The sequence below is a fragment of the Coenobita brevimanus genome, chromosome 20 (genome assembly GCF_032717465.1).
Source record: "Coenobita brevimanus isolate Jiangsu-jjx chromosome 20, ASM3271746v2, whole genome shotgun sequence".
Taxonomy (NCBI): domain Eukaryota; kingdom Metazoa; phylum Arthropoda; class Malacostraca; order Decapoda; family Coenobitidae; genus Coenobita; species Coenobita brevimanus.
Genome location: NC_136973.1, coordinates 3190001 through 3200000, shown reverse-complemented (window position 1 = coordinate 3200000; position 10000 = coordinate 3190001). Strand labels below are relative to the sequence as shown.

Below are 10000 nucleotides of genomic sequence, written 5' to 3'. Positions count from 1 at the left end.
AGAGAGAGAGAGAGAGAGAGAGAGAGAGATTCAAGGAGGCGGATTTTGTCAACTCTAATGGTGACGGTGATGCAGGTGGGTTGGAAGTGGTGAGGAAGGGACATATTAGGCCATGAAGGTGCTGTGAAGGTGAGGGTGCTGGTGCTGTGAAGGTGAGGGTGGTGCTGTGAAGGTGTGGGTGGTGCTGTGAAGGTGAGGGTGCTGGTGCTGTGAAGGTGTGGGTGGTGCTGTGAGGAAGGTGGTGTGATGGTGAGGGTGAGAGTGAGATGGGGAGGGTGGGAGTGTGAAAGTGAGGGTTATGGTGTGAAAGTGAGGATGGTGGCGTGAAAGTGAGTGTGATGTGAAAGTGAGTGTGGTGGTGTGAAAATGAGAATGGTGGTGTGACAGTGAGGATGGTGGTGTGAAAGTGAGAGAGGTGGTGTGAAAGTGAGAGAGGTGGTGTGAAAGTGATGTGAAAGTGAGAGTGGTGGTGTGAAGGTGAAGGTGGTGGTGTGAAAGTGAGGGTAATGGTGTGAAAGTGAGTGGTGGTGTAAAAGTGGGGGTGGTGGTGCACAGTACAAGTGAGTGGTGGTGGTGTGAAAGTGAGGGTGGTGACGTGAAAGTGAGAGTGGTGGTGTGAAAGTGAGGGTGGTGGTGTGAAAGTGAGAGAGGTGGTGTGAAAGTGAGGGTGGTGGTGTGAAAGTGAGGGTGGTGGTGCGAAAGTGAGAATGGTGTTGTGAAAGTGAGTGTCGTGGCGTGAAAGTGAGGGTGGTGGTGTGAAAGTGAGGGAGGTGGTGTGAAAGTGAGGATGGTGGTGTGAAAGTGAGGATGGTGGCGTGAAAGTGAGTGTGGTGGTGTGAAAGTGAGGGTGGTGGTGTGAAAGTGAGGGTGGTGGCGTGAAAGTGAGGGTGGTGGCGTGAAAGTGAGGGTGGTGGTGTGAAAGTGAGGGTGGTAGTGTGAAAGTGATGTGAAAGTGAGAGTGGTGCTGTGAAGGTGAAGGTGGTGGTGTGAAAGTGATGTGAAAGTGAGAGTGGTGCTGTGAAGGTGAAGGTGGTGGTGTGAAAGTGAGTGTGGTGGTGTGAAAGTGAGTGGTGGTGTACAAGTGAGAGTGGTGGTGTGAAAATAAGGGTGGTGGTGTGAAAGTGAGGGTGGGAGTGAAAATGAGTGAGTGGTGGTGTGAAAGGCGGTGGTGTGGTGGTGAGTGCTGTAATACGGCCAATGCTAAACTAGAAGGCTATGAAGAACAATATTTTTCCACAGTTCAAAACCAATATATTCACGAGTAATGTGGAAATAAATGTGAAAATAACTAAGTAAATGTTAACCTGGAATTTTTTTAAACAGAATAACTAGTTCATATTTTCACTTCACGCAATTTCCCGCGTCTTTAAGCCCAAATATTTTCGTTTAAGCATCAAATGTGTTACTGGGACTCATATGTGCTTAGATCCCTTGCTTAAGTGGTATTCAGAGAGAGGATTAAGACTGGCTAACTAGGGGGCACGATTAAGAAAGACGCCATTTGTTTAAGAAGGCTAGTTGTTTGTTTGATTACCTAAACAAGAAGGTCACCCAAAGCTTATTAAATGCGCCCTCCAACCTGACTACACCTGGCCATCAACTGAGCTTAAAGGGGCTAGGAATCTTTGTCAGGGAAATTTAAACACACTACAGTCCACTCAACCCTCCAATCTGACTACATCTGGCCATCAATTGAGCTTAAAGGGGCTACGAATCTTTGTCAGGTAAATATAAACACACTACAGGCAATTCAACCCTCCAATCTGACTACACCTGGCCATCAACTGAGCTTAAAGGGGCTACGAATCTTTGTCAGGAAAATTTAAACACACTACAGGCAATTCAACCCTCCAATCTGACTACACCTGGCCAACACCTGAGCTGAGAGGAGTTAGGGATCTTTGCCAACTTAAAACAAACGCGCTATAGCACTTTAATGGAATCAGGGATTATGATTGCAATGGAATATGATGGTCCTCCTATAATTCTATCCCTTCTTCTCCTCCGTCTAACCTTCCTTGTCAATCTATGTTCAGTGTTTATATGTGTTTGATTAATGTGTCTGTGTTGACGTTTGTTTGTACACCTTCGCGAGGCAGACATACCGTACACACACACACACACACACACACACACACACACACACACACACACACACACACACACCTCTAACTATACATACATTCATACAAGAACATACGCATAAAAACATGTACACACACACACACACACACACACACACACACACACACACACACACACACACACACACACACACACACACACATCCCGAGAGAGAGAGAGAGAGAGAGATTCCACTAACATCTGCGTCTGTTATCGTCCCCCCGACCCCCCTGTCTGGCAACCTCTCTCTCTCTCTCTCTCTCTCTCTCTCTCTCTAAGAATCTTCTACTCACTTCCTCACACACACACACACACACACACACACACACACACACACACACACACACACACACACACACTCTAATTTCTCTCCGACGGCGAAAAGACGGATGAGAGAGAGAGAGAGAGAGAGAGAGAGAGAGAGAGAGAGAGAGAGAGAGAGGTGGGCGGGGACAGAGCCAGACAGGTGAGTGGGTAAACAGGAAGGTGTGTGTGTGTGTGTGTGTGTGTGTGTGTGTGTGTGTGTGTGTGTGTGTGTGTGTGTGTGTGTGTGTGTGTGTGTGTGTGTGTGTGTGTGTGTGCAAAGGTGTATACAAGAAGAAAACGAACACAACTCTCTCTCTCTCTCTCTCTCTCCGGGCAGGTGTGAGCAAGAAGGAAACATCACAACAAGTCAACAGATTTTTGCTTATGTTAGTGACGCTGGTTGATAATTATGACTCTCTCACTCTCTCTCTCTCTCTCTCTCTCTCTCTCTCTCTCTCTCTCTCTCTCTCAAACACACATCCACACTGAGACAATTCCTTTTTTCGGTACAACTGAAAACACACCAAAGGAGAGTATAAAAAAAATCAGTGTCTTTCCTCTCCTTTTTCCCCTTCCTTTTCCCTCCCTTTACCCCCTCCTTCCCCCTCACCCATTTCCCCATCTTTTCCCCCATCTTTCCCCTCACCTACTCCCCTCACAACTCACTAAACGCACGCAAACACACGCTACAAACGCACCCAAACACTGTCGCCAATTTCACGGTACGAAATCATAACACTCAAACTGATATGAAACAGGAGGGTGGCACTGGTCTCCTTGTACTTCCTCGTTCTTTCTCTCCTTCTTCCTCTTCTTCTTCTCCTCCTTCTTCCTCTCCTTCTTCCCCTCTTTTCCCTTCCTCCACCCTCAATATATCCACGTACACCATCCATAGATCATTCTCTAAACTCCCATTCCACTTACTTTGTACACCTTAACACTCAGACAAAAACTGAATGCTAGGATGGTTTTTGCTTCCCTCTCTCCCCTCTTCCCTTCTCCCTCCCCTCTTCCTTCCCCTTATCCATCCCTCTCTCTTCTGCCCCTTCCTCCCTCTTCCCCTCCCTTCCCCTCTCCCTCCCTCTTCCTTTCCCTTATTCACTCCACTCTCCTCCCCCTTCCTCCTCTTCCCCTCTTCCTTCCCCTTTCCCTCTATCCCATCCTCCCTCTTCCCCTCCTTTCCCCTCTCCCTTCCCCTTATCTATTCCCCTCCCTCCTCTCCCACCCACTACCCCTACGCCTACATAAAAAATTAATGTACAGTTATGGACAAAAGTTGATGTACTCTTCCTCTGCGTCTACTTCACACTTAAGGCATATCAGTCACTTTCTCCCCTAATGCATCATATCCAGGAGAATCACTTATGGGCAGAGAAACGTACGAAGCCTGCCTCAGCTTAGGAATATTAGCCACGAGAGGGAAATGAGAAGCAGAAGAGGTGAAGTATTAGGCAGAGAAACATACCAGGCCTCTCTAAGCTTAGGAATATTAGCCAGCAGAAAGAAGTGATAAGCAGAAGAGGAGCAATATTAGGCAAAGAAACATACCTGGCATCTCTAAGCTTAGGAATATTGGCCAGCAGAAAGAAGTGATAAGCAGAAGAGGTGAAATATTAGGCACAGAAACATACCAGGCCTCTCTTAGCTTAGGAATATTAGCCAGCAGAAGGAAGTGAGAAGCAGAAGAGGTGAAATATTAGGCAGAGAAACATACCAAGCCTCTCCCATCTTAGAAATATCAGCCATGAGAGGAAAGCTAGAAGGAGAAGAGGTAAAATATTCCTTAAACTTCCTAGGTACGAAATAATAACATGTGAATCAAAGTGAATTGTGGGGTGGATGCGGGAGGGGAGAGGGAGGAGGTAGGGAGGGAAGGAAAGAGTTGGGAAGGGAAGGCGGGAGGGGTGAACAGAAGGAATAGGGTGTGGGGGAGGTGGGAAGGGAAGAGGGAAGGAAACTGGAGGTGGGACAGATGGAAAAGAAAGGGAGGGAGGGAGATGGGAGGGGGAAGGAAAGGAGAAGGTGGAGACGGACGAGAGATGGAAGAGGGGGAGGGATTGGGGGAGGGAAAGGAATGGAGAAACGATACGGAGGGAAGGAATGAAGGAGGGTGAGACGGGGCGACAGAGAGGAGGGAAGGAAGGAGCGAAGGGGAAAGGAGAAGAGATGGAGAGGAAGGAAGAGGAGAGGGGAAAGAGGAGTGGGGATGAACCGAGAGAGGGGAAAGCGGAAAACTAAACGGTGACATTTATATTTTCGTTGTGAGAAAGGTCATGAGTCTCACCTGCAATTTTATATATCACCGAGGCAGCTTCACGACAAACAGATGTGCGGCTGACGGAGGGTGGGTGCGAATAACGATGGGGAGGCGTGACATCTGGCGGCGCGGTCTGTGTGTGTGTGTGTGTGTGTGTGTGTGTGTGTGTGTGTGTGTGTGTGTGTGCTTTGTGCGAGTGTTCAGTGCGTCTTCGTGCAATAAAACCACACAACCAAACACACTCAATTTCCTTTACCTTCACCACATCTAAAACCCCCACTACTGCAGGTGTTGGTAATAAAGAAACGCACCTGAAGTAAAGCCACTCCAGCTCTGACCACCTGTACAAACGCAGAGGTAGTAAAATCAATCAGCCTGCACCATTAACTTTCCGGCTGCGTTTGCTTTCTCCTTTGGGTGAGAAAAATGGCGTGACGTATGACCCAATAAAATCTACAACTTTCCACCCACACAACAAAATAAATAAATAAATAAATAAATAAAAATACACTTGAATCTTGTGACGTCATTTCCTGTTTATTCTTTTTTCTCTGGGCGATGTTTTTTATACATACCTTTTTATATTCAAATTCAAATTCCGGTACATTTTTTGAAGTGATGTGTGTCGTGTCTATGCCCGCTCCCCCCACTTCGGAAAATCCCTTCTAATGTTAATAAAACCGTCTGAAGGTGGAATGAATATTGTAAAGGAAATTGTATCGTAAGGGAGAGCATATCGTACAAGGACACGTTACCGGATATAAGAGGTTAGGTGTTAATGAAGAGGGTATACAGATGCAAGAAAAAGATGTGAGACAGAAGTAAGGCATGTGTGAAAGAAGAGAGGCATGTGTGAAAGGAGAGAGGCATGTGTGAAAGAAGAGAGGCATGTGTGAAAGAAGAGAGGCATGTGTGAAAGAAGAGAGGCATGTGTGAAAGGAGAGAGGCATGTGTGAAAGGAGAGAGGCATGTGTGAAAGGAGAGAGGCATGTGTGAAAGAAGAGAGGCATGTGTGAAAGAAGAGAGGCATGTGTGAAAGAAGAGAGGCATGTGTGAAAGAAGAGAGGCATGTGTGAAAGGAGAGAGGTATGTGTGAAAGGAGAGAGGCATGTGTGAAAGGAGAGAGGTATGTGTGAAAGGAGAGAGGTATGTGTGAAAGAAGACAGGCGTGTGTGAAAGGAGCGAGGCATGTGTGAAAGAAGAGAGGAGTGTGTGAAAGCAGAGAGGCATGTGTGAAAGAAGAGAGGCATGTGTGAAAGAAGAGAGGCATGTGTGAAAGAAGACAGGCGTGTGTGAAAGGAGAGAGGCATGTGTGAAAGGAGAGAGGCATGTGTGAAAGGAGAGAGGCATGTGTGAAAGAAGACAGGCGTGTGTGAAAGGAGAGAGGCATGTGTGAAAGGAGAGAGGTATGTGTGAAAGAAGAGAGGCATGTGTGAAAGAAGACAGGCGTGTGTGAAAGGAGAGAGGTATGTGTGAAAGGAGAGAGGTATGTGTGAAAGAAGTGAGGCATGTGTGGTGAGTTTGGTGTGGTGTGGTGTGGTGAGTTTGGTGTGGTGTGGTGTGGTGTGGTGTGGTGTGGTGTGGTGTGGTGTGGTGTGGTGTGGTGTGGTGTGGTGTGGTTCGGTACGGTATGGTATGGTATATGGTATGGTATGGTATGGCAGTGTCGTGTTGTGTGGTAATGTATGGTATGGTGTGGTGTGGTGTGGTGTGGTATAGTGATGTGGTGTGGTGTGGTGGGCGGGGCTGGTTGTTGCGTCATCACAGCCCTACACTTGGCAACCACCACACCTCCCTCTGCCAACAATGCACCACCACCATCACCACAATCACCACCACCATAACCATCATCGTCACTACCATCACCAACCATCACAATTATCGTCACCACAATCACCACCACCATAACCATCAACATCACAACCATCACTAACCACCACAAATATCATCACCATCACCACAATCACCACCTCCATAACAACTATCACTCTTCAGTCACCATCGCTACCTAACACAGTCACCATCACCACAACTATCATCATCATCATCATCATCACAATTACCATCATCATCATCACCACCACAACCATCTCCGTCACTATCATCACCATTCACTCACAGTCACTTCTTACACACTAGCATCACCCCAATCATCAACATCATCACCATCATCATCATCCCAGCGACACATACAGACACACACACAATAAAAAAATGACCCCGCGACAATATTTAAAAAGTGAGAAAAATGACGATAAGATGAACGTATCGGAAAATAAAGAAAAAATGACGAAAAATGCAATGATGAATGCAATGACGAAGTGTAGCTTGTAACCTAATTCATTCCTGCCATCTAGAGTTTTTTTCAATTCCTGCTATTTCCTGACTACTACTACTATTACTACTATTTTACTACTACTACCACCAGCACTACTACTACTACTACTACAACAAATTCGTAGTAGTAGTAGTAGTAGTAGCCCTAGGTTCATCTGACACGTGAACCCAGTGGACTGAAAGCTGCGGCCGCCTTTCTCTGGCAGTCCACCATCTTCCATTCGGGGGATAGGGAGGGGGGTGAGGGACGTTTGTATACCCAGGCAGCTCCACCACCCTGTTACATCAGTGCCACCACATGAAGGCGTCCCTCTCCAGCAGCCTCGTTAAAAAGAAAAGATATGGAACAGCAGAGAGAGAGAGGAAAGAATATATACCTAATCCAGCATCTTGACATCAAAATCACGTAATGGCTCGTACAAGCTCAGTGCCGCCTCCACATCGCCCACGTCTTCCTCTTGTTAAACTAAAATAGCGAGGTGATGGAGGATAAAGACTTAAAATATTAAAAATTAGGCTCTTAACTGACGCCAAAAGCAGGTAGCCTAATAGTGCGTGAATTTGAAAGCTCATCTACATCTGTGACCATTTTACAAGCTCATTTACAAACTCATTTACGCCCCCACGTCACCCAAAGCTCCCTCCTGTTTGCCCAAAAGAGAAAGGCGGAGACAGGAAGATTTACAGATACAATACATTACAAGAGTTTACATTTATCAACTCGGAAAATGCGAAGATATTTACTGCTCCACTAACGCCTTTGCAATACCTCCTCCTCCTCCTCATCATCATCACCAGCAGCATATGCATCACCATCATCATCAATCGTCATCATTATCGTCATCAAAGAGTTTACCATCATAATCACCATCATCATTATCATCATCAATCGTCATCATTATCGCCATCACAGTTTATCATCACCACCACCACTACCATCACCATCCCACCTCTCCTCACCTGCATTCCTCAGTCGCTTCCTGCCTATGATCTATAAATACAATACCTACAGCTGTATTTTTGGCCGACCATGGAAGATATAGGCAAGGTCCATAGATTTTGTCAACTATTCAGGGAACACGTATGCGGAAATAGAGAAAATATTTAGGAAGTTTGTGGAGAGAGAGGTGTGCTGTGTGATGTGAAGTGAAATGATTGTACGAGCATATGGTTGGAGTGCTTGGGTTTTTTATTTGCTCTCTCTCTCTCTCTCTCTCTCTCTCTCTCTCCTGGCAAGCCCCATTATTTCCGGCTTGCATTCTGGCCTCTACATACTCTCTCACCTTCGCCTCTTGATCTTTGTCTATCTCATCTCTATAACGTGTTCACTCTTGGCTGACAACGATGCCTAACCCCATTCAGTTTAGTTAATGGCCAGGTGTAGTCAGACTGGAAGGAATTTTCGACTAGCAACCAAGGAGACTCATTCCTACCTCAACTAAACCTCATTTTTATTGACTGGTATTATTGTGGTGGTGGAGAGGGACGCCTTCAAGTGCTGGCACTAAAATATCCGGGCGGCTCCACTGCTCCGTTATAACACCCTATCGTCCGAAAGGAGGATAGTGGGAGTACAGATTCAGCCTACAGTCCATTGGGTTCACGTTCAAACGAGCCTGGGGTGATTCGAACACCAACAACAAAACAAGATAAAATTTTTAGTGATTAACCGCTCAGTACAAAGACGTTTTAGACGACTGTATCTACTGTAGTCAACTCCTACCAGATGACGCATTTTCACGGCATTCTTGGTGTTTCCAGACGATTTTATTTAGCGCAGGAAAGACCTCTCGTATATGAAAGGGTTAACAAGGGTTTTATATATGTACCAAGCCTCCACACTCCCCCGCGCCGCACTGTGGTGAGGTACTGTCTGCCACAAGGGAACACTGGTACACTGCATGGGACGGCCTTGCAGGGGCTGTTGTTTGTCTGTGGTTCACGGATCTGCTCTGCCAGACAGGCCGGGGCTGATCAACAACACAATTCGAAAAGACTATCCTCAGCTTAAACACAATAATCTGGAAACAGCAATAGTTTTCTTCTTCGTTATCCTATTTGCAGCCTGGCCACATTCTCCAAGGAGCTGCAGTTATCCTCTTAAGTCCATAAGACAAGAAAAAAAACAAGTGACGTCCTCGGTGTGAGAGTTAAGAATGCGACATGTGAGGAGGCGGTGTGTGACGAGGGTGTGTGACGTGGGTGTGTGTGTGACGTGTGTTTTGGCGCGTGGGAACACTGCTTGGCCACACACCTGTCTACCACTGTGAAAGCCGTGAGTTGGAAGCAAAAATAAATATATAAGACGATACATGTGCCTTTTTCAACAACCTGCTCATATGGAGGGGTAAGCGGCTTCACAGAACGTATGGTAATTTATACAGACAGAAGGCTTCAGAAAATACAATATCGCCCTACCCTGCATAGCGCACAGAACGATATTAACCAGTCATATCCAAAAATAAATCGCTAAAGAAGAGGTGCTAGGGAGCTTCCACAATCGACGGGAAGGACCTGGGCTTTGGCTGCTTGAAGTATGATGACTCTTAGGTATGATTAGGAATGAGTCTCCTTGGTTACTAGTGACATCGACCCTCCAATCGAACTACACCAGGCCATCAACTAAACTGAAAGGAGTTAGGGATCTTTGTCAGGTTAGGAACAGTGCCAACATACTATTACTACTACTACTACTACTATTACTACTACTACAATTACTACTATTACTACTACTATCAACAGTAATAAATTCTGAGACCTTCAATATATCTCTTCGTCAGATTTAGAAAAACTACCTACCTACTTACCTACCTACCTACCTATCTATCTACCTACGTACCTACCTACCAATCTACCTATATACCTATCAATAACCAGACGCCTTAATCCCGCAATGGGTGGCCACAAACAAATCGCCTCCACGTCACCCAGTCCTACCTCATCAGGCTGCCCTTTCTCAAACCATGTAAATAAACA

General features: G+C 46.1%; 1 protein-coding gene across 7 annotated transcripts in view; it reads right to left on the bottom strand.

Annotated features, from left to right (window-relative positions):
- Positions 1-10000, bottom strand: part of LOC145391966 (uncharacterized) — a 69221-nt gene that overhangs the window by 38810 nt on the left and 20411 nt on the right. The window lies entirely within an intron of this gene.